Source organism: Taudactylus pleione, unplaced genomic scaffold (genome assembly GCF_031769625.1).
Source record: "Taudactylus pleione unplaced genomic scaffold, aTauple2 ptg000039l, whole genome shotgun sequence".
Classification (NCBI taxonomy): Eukaryota; Metazoa; Chordata; class Amphibia; order Anura; family Myobatrachidae; genus Taudactylus; species Taudactylus pleione.
This window is the reverse complement of record NW_028284441.1, coordinates 10,190,411-10,203,029: the sequence shown is the minus strand read 5'-3', so window position 1 is coordinate 10,203,029 and position 12,619 is coordinate 10,190,411.

Below are 12,619 nucleotides of genomic sequence, written 5' to 3'. Positions count from 1 at the left end.
ACCTCTGTAAGTGATATATTTACTAAAGTGCGGGTTTTTAGAACTAGTGATGTTGCCCATAGCAACCAATCATATTCTCCATAACAAACATTTATCTAGCACCTTCTACCAGATAATAGCTAAAATCTGATAGGTTGCTATGGGCAACATCTCCACTTCTAAAACCCTGCACTTTAGTAACTATACCCATAAAACTTAATCACTTTGCAGTGCATCGGAGGGCTTGCCACCCAGCTCCAGCCGGCCCCAGCAAAGCAGCTGCATGCTGGGATGGCAATAAAGTGAGGGCCCGGGGAGCAGAAGGACTAATGGGGTCTATTTACTAAGCCTTAGATGGAGATAAAGTGGGCAGATATAAGGTACCAGCCAATCAGCTCCTGTCATTTTTCAAACACAGCCTAAGACATGGCAGTTAGTATTAGGGATGTGCGCCGGACCATTTTTGCCGGATTTGGATTTAGTTCTAATTCGTCGTCCGGCTTTGGATTTGGATTTGGATTGCCAAACTGCGGTGACTGGCTTTGGATTTGGATTTGGATTTTTTTACAAAAATTTACAAAAAAAGCTAAAATCACATAAATTGGTCTTTTTTTTCTTCCTAGAGTATTATTAATCTCAATAACATTAATTTCCAGTCAATTTAGACCATATCACAGCTTATAATATTGTTTTCAACATTATTGGCCAAAGGTTGCAGTGAGCTGACTGGTTACTAAGCGACAAAGCAGCGACACAATGACACAGACACCACAGTATAAAGCACATCTATGACACATTGCCTCACAGCAGTGGCAGAAATGAAAAGTAGTGCACCCACCCAGTGGGGTACGGCCAGCAGAATCACAGTACTTGTTTACATAGTGGGCTACGGCCCAAGGAGTCACAGTGCACAATCTTATTCACATTACACCGCACATAGGGCCTGATTCACATTACACCATAAAGTATTGTCTCTTATTTATGTTACGACACACAGTAGTGCCCCTTCTACACAATGCCCACAGTAGTGCCCCTTTTACACAATGCCCACAGTAGCGGTGTCCCTTACACAATGCCCCCAGCAGTGGTGCCCCCTATGCTGTCCTCTTAGTAGTAGGGTCCCCTATGCAGTGCCCCCAGTAGTATGCCCCCCAGTAGTATGCCCCCCATTAGCAGGCCCCCCCAGTAGTATGCCCCCCATTAGCAGGCCCCCCCAGTAGTATGGCCCTCCCAGTAGTATGGCCCCCCCAGTAGTATGCCCCCCCCAGTAGTAGGCTGCCCCAGTAGCAGGCCCCCCCCAGTAGTAGGCTGCCCCAGCAGTAGCCCCCCCTGTAGTATGGCCCCCCCTGTAGTATGGCCCCCCAGTAGTAGTAAGCCCCCCCAGTAGTAGTAAGCCCCCCCCGTAGTATGGCCCCCCAGTAGTAGTAAGCTCCCCACAGTAGTATGCCCCCCCAGTAGTATGCCCCCCCAGTAGTAGGCCCCTCAGTAGTATGGCCCCCCCAGGAGCAGACCCCCCGAGTAGCAGACCCCCCCCAGTAGTATAGCCCCCCCCAGTAGCAGGCCCCTCAGTAGTATGGACCCCCAGTAGCAGACCCCCCCAGTAGCAGACCCCCCCAGTAGTATAGCCCCCCCAGTAGCAGACCCCCCCAGTAGTATAGCCCCTCCCCCAGTAGCAGCCCCCCCAGTAGTATGGCCCCCCGCACCCCCAGTAGCAGACCCCCCCAGTAGCAGACCCCGCCCCAGTAGCGCCCCCGGCCCTTGCACAAGTAAAAAAAATAAAAATAAAAACTTACCTGAATCCCCGCTCCCGCGCCGTCCGCTCTGCTGTCACAAGTTGAGAAGGGAGCCGGAAGACGCAGCTCATGTGTGAGCTCCAGCCGGCTCCCTCCGTGCAGCAGCCAATGAGAGTCTGTGTGACTCTCATTGGCTGCTGTAACAAACACACAGCTGCCGCTGGCGGCTGTGTGTTTGTGTCTGTGTAGGGCAGACTGCTATCACAGTGCTCTGCCCTACACAATAGGAGCCCTGATGTCGGATTCTCTAGTGAGAATCTGACATCAGGCGGCCGCCGTCCGGCCCCGAACGGGGATCCGAGTCAGGCGGTGAACACCCAAACAGGGTTCGGGTGGACTCGGATCCCCAATGTTCGGAGCGGTTCGGATTCCACAGAATCCGAACCGCTCATCTCTAGTTAGTATTGATTGGTACTTTATCTCCATTCACTTTATCTCCATCCTAGGCTTAGTAAATAAGAGAGGCAGCGCTGACGCTGAGGACCAACATCAGGAGGACTGGTGGTGAGGTCTGGTGACAGGAAAGGCAGCAGCAGACCTTTCCTGTGCAGGTAGGTAAATAAACTAAATATAAATATAATATATATATTACTAGTACATAATGAATGATTTCCTGTGCAGGTAGGTAAATAAACTAAATATAAATATAATATATATATTACTAGTACATAATGAATGATTATTAACTTATCAATTATTTTTATGCTATTGCTTGTGCCCAGGTTACTTGTCATGTAACGTATATGATAAGTATATTACAAGTAACCTGGGCACAAAAATAACATAAAAAATAATGTATAAATTAATCATCATCCATTATGTTGATGTCGGTGGTATCTGCCGGTGTAAACGTCTGTATGATTCCTCCTAAGTAATCATGAGGTATAGATGTTGCCCATAGCCACCAATCAGATTCTACTTAACATTTAACTAGCAACTTCTAGAAGATAATAGCTAAAATCTGACTGGTTGCTATTGGCAACATCTCCACTTCTAAAAACTCTCACTTTAGTAAATTTAACCCCTAACTTAGATAACTTAAGGCCTGATTCAGCAAGGAACGCACACTAGCAGACGCACCACACGTCCGCTGTGAGAATATGCTAATCAATGCATACGCTAGAGACGCCCAGCACCATATTAAGCCGCTCATCTCCCTTTACTCACAGCCTGATCAGTACGCAAGATAGCATAAACATCGGTAACATTGAGAACCATCGGACCCATACGCACAATAGTGGTTGACCTGACCTGCCGCAGGATTTTGGCCGCTTCCTGTGTACACCTTACAGTATGCCCCTATAACGGCATTATAACGCCTATGTTTGCCTGACCACCCCCCGTCACCACCCACAAACGGCACTTCCTGTCATTCAATATCGGAAGGGTCTGCGTACACACTGCATGTAGTCTGCGTACCATAACCTGATCGCACTAGTTCGCGTATGTGCAGTGCGATGCATATGCATGCGCAGTGCAAAAACATCGGCCAAGTGCGTGCGTTCTCTCCTTTGCATTCCTTGCTGAATCAGGCCCTTAGTCATAACATCTAACTTAGGGTTAGGGATGGCCATCGACATGGTAACCATCGATGGAAACCATTGATGGCAAAATAGCAAGTGGCCATCGATGGTAACCAACTATGGTCATCTCTGTTCTAACACTTTTTACTAATTTTCTTAAATTGTTTTAATTATCGATGCATATTTATTGGTTTAAAAACAATGGTTAGTAATGTGTGCTAAATAGCTAGTAATTTCTCTTTATTAAAAAAGAAAATAATAAATCAATATTTTTCAACATAAAGAACCGTGGGCCTGATTCAGACCCGCTCGCAAGCGCTGAGCGCTCGCATGCGGGTCGATGTTGGGCCAGTGCGCATGCGTCAGATAGCGACGGGAAAGCTGTCGATGGTGAGTGACAGCACACCCCCTTTGGTGGGCGTGCCGGCGGCGTGGCTGGCCAGACAGAGGCGTTCCCATGGGAACGCCTACCGTCTGGGGCCGGCCCCACTGACATCACAAGTGATAGAGCCAAAAGCACTCCAGGGCTTGCGGCAGACGAGACCCTACCACAAGGGTCTCGTCGCAAGCCCGATGGTCGCGATGGTCTTGACCATCGCGACCATCTTTTTGGCCGCTCGCTATAGCTGTGGGTGGTCACCAACAGCTATGCGATCGGCCAGGAGGCCGCTCTAAAAAAAAAAGAGGGAGGGCACTGATTCAGAGCGAGCGCTCTGAAAGAGCGTCCGGCTCTGAATCAGGCCCTGTGTTAGTGCCTTCTATTTTCTTTTTGTAGTCTTTATATATGGGGGACAGAATAATCCCCCTGTTTTTGAGAGCAGCAAAGTTTCAGTTCTGTGTGAATTAGTTACATTGGTGCCGATTATTACACATTTTTCTTTGTTATTTTCTGTTGTATGACTGACTGGACCGTGGGCCAATCGGAACCAGGGGCGTGGCTTTGCGGGTGTCAGGGGGCGCAGTTATGCTCTGTGTTTCGGCACCATGTAAAAAAAATAACTATTCGGTTCTGCTTTTGCATTGATGGAGGGAAACCATCTGGTTCTTTCCCATCGATGGGAAAAACATTCTACATCGGCCATAAATCATCGATGATTATTAATCATCAATTGACGATGGCCATCCCTACTTAGGGTTAGGGTATTAGGGTTAGTTTAGGGGTTTGGTTAGGGTATTACGGATAGGGTATTAATGTTGGTGTAGCTGTTTAGGCTAGGAATACGATTAGTTTAGGCATTAGGCACTGGCGTCACTAGGAGGATGCGGTCCACATTGGGTGACACCAAAATAGCAGAGCTGCTCTGCTATTTTGATATCACCCCGTCGGATGGTGTCACCGTTAAGCTAGGATACGAAGAGAGTCAGGGGAGAGACTGTCGGCTGCCCCAGTAGCTGCAGGAGCGCTGGGAAAGCCCACTGTGTGCCGGGAACGGGAGGCGGTAATGCCCCAAGATCGGCACACACAAGGGGGTGTGGCTTTGCGGGACGCTACCACGTCCCCTTCTGCGAATCCAGACTTCAGTCTAGCCACACCGGGTGTCACCCAGGTAAGTGACGCCTCTGGATAAGGGCAGTGGTTCCCAAACTTGGTCCTCAAGGCATCCTAACGGTCCAGGTTTTAAGGAAATCCATGATTGAGTACAGTTGAATTTAATTAGAAGAACTTTGGTCATTTTGATTTGATCTGTTCTCAGCCATGGACATCCTTAAAACCTGGACTATTGGGGTGTCTTGAGGACTATGATTAGGAACCACTGTGTTAGGGTATTAGGGTTGGTGTAGCGGTTTGGGTTAGGGTATTAGGGTTAGTTTAGGGGTTAGGGTATTAGGGATAGGGTATTAGCGTTGGTTAAGCATTATGGGTTAGGGTATTAGGGTTAGAGGTTATGGTTAGGGTGAGGTTTGGGGTTAATGTTGAGTCAGGGTCGGGATGTGTCATGGTCGTTTTCGGGGCGTGTTTCTGCCTTTAGCTGAGATCATAAACGTAGTTGCTACTGCCGCCGCTATACTGCGTTACCATAGGATCACTAAGTGAGTTTATGTTGCTTGTTTCTGTGTAGATGCTGTGTATGTGTACGCAGTTATTGTGGACTGCGATGGCTCCGGTGGGTGTCTCTGTTTTTCTCTAGCGGCTGCTTCATTTACGATGCTTGGCAAATCCGTAGGCTTACAAATCTCAGCAGTGTATGCATTAGCATACTAATGTGACTCAGGCCCTTAGTGCCCAGTTACTCACTGAGACAGGTGTGTGGCATGCTTGCCGACATTGAGTTTCCCGAAGAGGAGATGCAGGTGGGTGGCGGTGGGAGCGGGGCCAGACTATCTGCGTAATTAAGCCCTGCCCCCTCACGCTAAAATACTGTGAATCCTGCATATTTTACTAAGGGGGCGGGGCCAAATGATGCGATTCTCATAAAATTGCGTTATTAGACCCCGCCTCCTACTCACGGACCTGCAGATCTGCAAGAAAATTTTCCCCATTTGCCCTCTTCCCTAGGAAGTGGGTAGAATACGGTAGAAGTGCCTACTTTCCCGAGGGTGTGGGGGGGTTACCCGAAAAATTGGAAGCCTACCGCGACTCCTGGGAGAGTAGGCAAGTATGGTGTGCGGTCTGTAAACAAAGCTAAATGGTAGTTGTTGTTGTGTGACACAATTAATGCATTTTAGCTGCGTATATGTGTGGGATATACTATCTGAAACGTCTGGACCGTGTGGTTTTCTTTCTTTGAGCACCATGCCTACATATAGTAAAATCGCATGTAATGCCCAGTGTTGCCCAGGTCAAGAAACTTAACAGTACAAAGTCACACCCTCTCCACGAACTGAACCCAATGGCATCCCTTCCCACGGTGTCACCTGGTGTGGGGAGGGATGCTGTGCTCGTGGCGTAGCCGCGCGCTGCTGAAAAGGGGGAGTGGCCTCACAGACAGGAGGCATGGCTATGCGGTGAAGAGCGCGTGGCATCATGACCCGAACCCCGTAGTCCCAACTCCCGTGCTTTTTACTGGGAGGGCCAGTGGGGTGCAGGAGGTGCGGCCTGCCCTTTGTGTAGTGCCAGCTCCCTCACAGTGTCAGGAGCCGTGTGCTGCAGTTAATACTACAGTGCAGCACCCGGCTTCTGTCACTGAGGGGGAGCCTCAGTGACAGCGAGTGACACCCGGGTTCGGCCTGCCCCCCCCACCCCCCTTGTGATGCCACTGACTGAACCCATTACACAGCCTATCCTTTATTAATTTTTTGGCAATACACCAGTATCTTGCCTTGCCTAGGGCGGACCCATGAATCGCGGGTTTTTCCTGTGGTGGGGTGGGGCCTAATGATGTATACAGTCCGGCCCCGCCCCTGAAGATGACAACAGAATCACCTCTCTGGGCTGCTCCCATGGAGGAGATTTATAAAGTCGACAAGTATGGTGCAATTTTAGGAGTGATGTCAATGGTCACAGACTGTAACATCACTCCCGGGTGGCCGGAGCCAGAGTATGTGCAGAAGTGAAGGTGATGAGGAAGGGAACATTTTTTATTGTAAAAATGTCGGGACATGGTGCAGAACCTATTGTACACACCTTCCAGTGAATAATCACACACTTGGAGGGGTATAAATCATACTACTTGCCTACTTTTGAAAAAGCATTTCAGGGAGATTGTGATAGCAACACCTATGAGCGCGGCTGTAAAGTGGGCGTGTACTGCTACATCTGAGAGGCGTGTCATAAATTTACTTACATCCAAATGTAAATGAGCCCCAAAGCAGTTGATGAGATCTACTGTAGATGTTGATAAAAACACACTGATACTTTTAAGGGCTTGCTTATGTATTGTGTTTTACAAGGGGTTCCATATAAGTCGCCAAGAGAAACCTTTTATGAAAATACATGTAGCCATAGTGATCATTGGCCCTCATTCAGAGCCGCTCGTTAGCGGCAGTACGCTCGTTCCGAGCGATGTTTGCACATCTGCGCATGCGTACGGTTTTTAGTACGCATGCGCGAACCAGTCAGTGCGGCCGAAAATCGTTTGTACGCTATATAGCGAGTGCCTGCTATTTTGAGTGACAGAATGAGGCGTATGTGGGTGGTAACAGGGGAAGGTGCTTGAAAAGGGGGGAGTGGAATTCGAACGCAGGCGTGCTTAAAGGTCAAAACGGGCGTTTTAAGGGTGTGCATAATTAATCCAGCAGCGTCATTGACCACGTCACTTGGTTTTTTTAAACTCAGAACTGCTCGCAAAATAGCGGTTGAAAAAACCAACCACAAGAATAGCGAGCAGTTCATACGCTGTACGATGTACTCGATTATTCAAATAAAGAGCGGACATGACGTATGGTGCGAGCGGCCAGGGGGCGTTTTTATCAAATAAACGAGCGTATGTTTTGCTCGCTCGTTCAGACTTAGAGGTGTGAACAGACTGCAATTTGCGAACGGATCATTTGAATAGCCACCCCTTGTTTTTGAACGAACGACCGCAAATAGCGAACGGCTCTGAATGAGGGCCATCTCTGATTTATTTTATTCCCAAGTGATAGCTACATAATAGGGGAAATATACAATCAGGGAGATTGCTAGACTCCTCAGGGAGTCAGGGATATTGCTACTATTTCAAGAAGTCTCCCTGACAATCAGGGAGTGTTGGCAAGTATGTCTTGGAGTCACGACATGCAGGACTGGATTATAGGGAGAGCGACAGGGGCGGTCGTCCCGGGACCCCCACACATAGGGGGCCCCCCACACACTGGCCCTCAGTCAGAGGCGCTCGCAAAATGCAAGCGCTCGTTCTGAATGTGGGCGGCCGCTTGTATTTTGAAGTGCGGCCTCCTGGACGCTAGCTAAGCTGTGGGTTACCACCCACAGCTTTAGCGACCTACCAGGTTTATGGTCGCGATGGTCAAGACCATCGCGACCATCGGGGCTTGCGACGAGACCCTAAGACGAGCAGGAAGCTCCCCACTGACATCACTGCTGCTGATGTCAGTGCGGCCGCCCACAAAAAGGCAGGCATTCCTTAAGGAACACCTCCGTTTGTGAAACCACCCCCCCGCCACGCCTACAAAACGGGGCAAGCTGTCATTCAACATTGACAGCCACCCCTTTTGTAGTGAGCTCCGGAGCGAGAGAATTTCTCGCAGGGCCTAAACATCGACCCGCTTGCGAGCGCTCAGCGCTGGCGAGTGGGTCTGAATGAGGTCCACTGTCCCCGACCCACTGCCACATCCCCCAAATTATTATTATTATTTTTTAACGGAGCCGCTGCCCACGATTAAGCCACGCCCACTTGGCATTTGACTCCGCCCCTTCTGCTGCTGTTGCCTCTGGAACCAGAAGTAAGCAGTAATATACTGTATATTGTCGAAGCCGGATAATTGGCTGAGACAAGGATCAGTTTAAAATAAGATCGGAGCGACGCCATCTTGCGAATGGCCACAAGACTCAATCTTGAAAATGAGATCTGCACGACGCCGTTTTGCGAATGGCCGCCCAGCGCCATTTTAGCTAAACTCACACTTAAGTACATACGGCGATGCCATTATTAGCATCGTGCGAACGCATATCTCATCATACCTCATATAAACATTAGCGACTGCATAATACCCCGCGTACAAACGCTGTTTATTAGTTTCATGCGTACTTCCCCAGGTTAAAAGTCCTTACTACATAAATACAGATAGTCACTTACCATGATGAACTCCTAACACTTACACACTGCACACTTACATAAAAGGTTCCATAGCTCCAAAGTGTAATATTCAAGGTTTATTCATTTATTACTAATGTTGTGAAATAAAGACTATTTGGAATCTAAGGTTTAGTACATGATAAGCGGACCATGGGCCTGATTCAGAGCCGCTCGTAAGCGGTCGCTCGTTCGCTCCAAGCGATGTTTGCCCAACTGCGCATGCGTACGGATTGTCATACGCATGCGTGAACCAGTCAGTGCGGCCGGAATTCAAGTGCTCGCAAAATAGCGAATGCCTGATAATCTGAGTGACAGAACGAGGCGTATGTGGGTGGTAACAGGGGAAGGTACTTGAAAACGGGGAGTGGAGATCCGATCGCAGGCGTGCTTAAAGGTCAAAACGGGCGTTTTATGGGTGTGCATAATTAAAACAGCAGCGTCATTCAGCACGTCACTGGGTTATTTTATAGCCAGAACTGCTCGCAAAATTGTGGTAGCAAACACCAACCACAAGAATAGCGAGCAGCTCATACCCTGGTCGATGTACTCGATTAATCTAATAAATAGCGGACATGACGTAGGATGCGAGCGGCCAGGGGGCGTAGTTTCCCAAAAAACGACCGCAAGTTTTGTTCGCTCATTCAGACCTAGAGGCGTGAACAGACCGCAAAGAGCGAACGGTTCATTTGAATAGCCACCCCTTTTTTTTGAGCGAACGACCGCAAATAGCGACCGGCTCTGAATCAGGCCCCATATTTGGTGTTGTACTGATCTACTCTGTCTCAACAGCTTTCCGGTGCCATCGGTGAGAAGATCGCAACATGCGTCCGCAACTTATGGATTGTAGAGAGTTAAAACACTAAAATGTACAATGTAATATTAGCAGCTTAGATTTACATGCAGCGGGAAAAAGGAGACAAAAGGCTGTTGGAGGCTGACCTGTGTACATTTTGAATTGACCTGTTAAATGTCCTATAACAGAAGCACTGTGACGGAGAACCAATGGAATCATGCCAAACTTGCCTATTGTATTGTTTATCCCTGTAAAAGTATAAATGTGCGATCTCTGACCCCAATTGGGAATCTTCTTGCTGATGCTGTTGACGGAGGTTTCTTATTGATGCCGGTATCTGGTCCCAGAGCGCGTGCGTATGTAACAACTGTACCTTGGGTCTGTATGATTTATTTGCGCTAAATTGTCTTTAGATCACAGCATGTAACCTACAGGTTTTATGTTGAATAATAACCTTTTGTGCGTTGGAAACACATTTCAAAGTCTGAAGGCATTTATTTACTGTATGACTGCGTACGCAAATAGCAACAATTCTAGAAGGTATAGGTAGGATTTAGGAGGTATAGGCAGGATTTAGAAGGTATAGGCAGGATCGTATAGAGCAGGGGTTCTCAAACTTTTTTGCTCTGGGACCCCGTCTAACAATAAAAATTATTACAGAACCCCAGCAAATTACTGCAGAATGACTGCCACACATGCGTGGTCAGCAGACCGCTCATGCACAGTAGCACTATGGAGATGCAAAACTGAAGTGAGGTATCTGCTAATGCAGGGGCAGAACTATGGGAGACAATGGAGGTGCCTCCTCTAAAGACACAGGATGACACAGGCAGTGGGTAATAGGGAGAAGCAGTGGGTGACGGGGAGGCAGAGGGTGTCGAGTGATGGAGAGGCAGTGGGTGGCAGGGAGAAGCAAAGGATGGCAGTGGGTGAGGGGGAGGCAGTGGGTGGCAGCGAGAAGCAGTGGGTGACAGGGGGAGGAAGTGGGTGAAAGAGAGAGGCAGTGGGTGGCAAGGAGCAGCAAAGGGTGTCAGGGAAGACAGTGGGTGACTGGGGAGGCAAAGGGTGACATAGGAGGCAGTGGGTAACGGAGAACGAGTGGCTCACATGGGGAGGCAGAGGATTACAGGGAGAGACAGAGGGTGGCAGGGGGTGACTGGATGACAGGGAGAGACAGAGGGTGATGGGGGGAGGCAGATCATGGCATGGAAAGGCAGAGAGTGACTGGGGAGGCAATAGGTGACATAGGAGGCAGTGAGTAATAGGAAGAAGCATTGGTTGACAGGGGGAGGCAGAGGGTGTCGGTGGGTGACGGAGAGGCAGGGAGAAGCAGAGGATGGCAGTGGGTGACAGGAGGCAGCAGTGGGTGGCAAGGAGCAGCAAAGGGTGGCAGGGAAGACAGTGAGTGACTGGGGAGGTAGTGGGAGGCTAAGGGTGACATAGGACACAGTGTGTAACAGGGAGAACCAGTGGGTGACAGGGGGATGTAGTAGATGAGAAAGACAGAGGGTGCAGTGTGTTTCAAGGGGAGGCAGTGGATGACAGGGGGGAGGCAATGGGTTTTTAATAAAAAAAAAATTTCTGTTCCCCCCTCCAGTTCCCACACTGTGTGCTCCCCTGTTCCCCCATAGGGTCTGTGCTTGGTACTCCCCTCATTCCTCCTCCTGGTGAAGTTTCTTCTCCCTACACAGCAATCAACACACATTCTGTGTCCTCCCACCCTGGCAGCAGCGGTCCCCCAGGCTGCACTTACTTAACAACATCTGCACTGACTGCAGAGAGAGTCTTGCACCTGGCTCCTCTGGGTCTGTCTGCTGCTGATGCTTGCTGCCTGTGTGTCAGTTTTTGCTGCTGGGCAGGACGACAAGAGAAGCTGAGTACTGGGGTGGGACGGGGCTGCCTGGTGACTCCTCGGATCTCTCAGCCAGTGATCCAAGGAGTCTGAAATAACAGACAGTTCAACTGGTTTCACTTTCCTCAGAGGGGTCATCAACCTCACCCCATGTGAGTCGCGACCCCAAGCTGAGATGGCTGCGACCCACTTTGGGGTCATGACCCACAGTTTGAGAACTGCTGTTATAGAGGTTTAAATCCAGTATCGTTAATATACAGTATGTATGGGTCTATAGACTATGTGTGTATTTGTATATATTTATATATATATATATATATATATATATACACATACAGTATGTATATGTATATAAATATGTATAATTTATATATATATATATATATATATAAATATATATAAATAAATAAATAAATAACCAGCACGTGGCGGCATTCCTTGCAAGAAAGGATGAGCCTGGTTCATTCTTTCTTGCATGGAATGCTGCTGAATGCTGGAATATGTATATATACATAATATATTATATATATATATCTATATCAAAAGTTCCGACACTCCAAATCACAGAGTAGTCCAGCCCGGTGCCCTCACAGCGAAAAGCAGCATAAATTGACGTAGAGTGCGGCACTCGGCACAATAAACAGTCCTGACGATAGTGTTTCTAATACTGAAACGTTAATCCATACATTTTTGTCTGCCTGTTTATTGCGCCGAGTGCCGAACCCTATGACAATTTATATATATATATATATATGTTAGAATATATACATACATATACACATATATGTGCACATATATATGTGTGTGTGTGTGTATATATATATATATGTATGTATGTATGTATATATATTATATACATACATACATATAAATAAAAAATTTGTTGCCCAGGGGCCCCCACAGATCTTAATCCGGCCCTGTCGACATGCATACAAGAAAGAAAGAAGTGCGAAAATGCCGCACATGCACAGTAGTCCATGTTAGAGGTTAGACCTCTCACTAGAGTC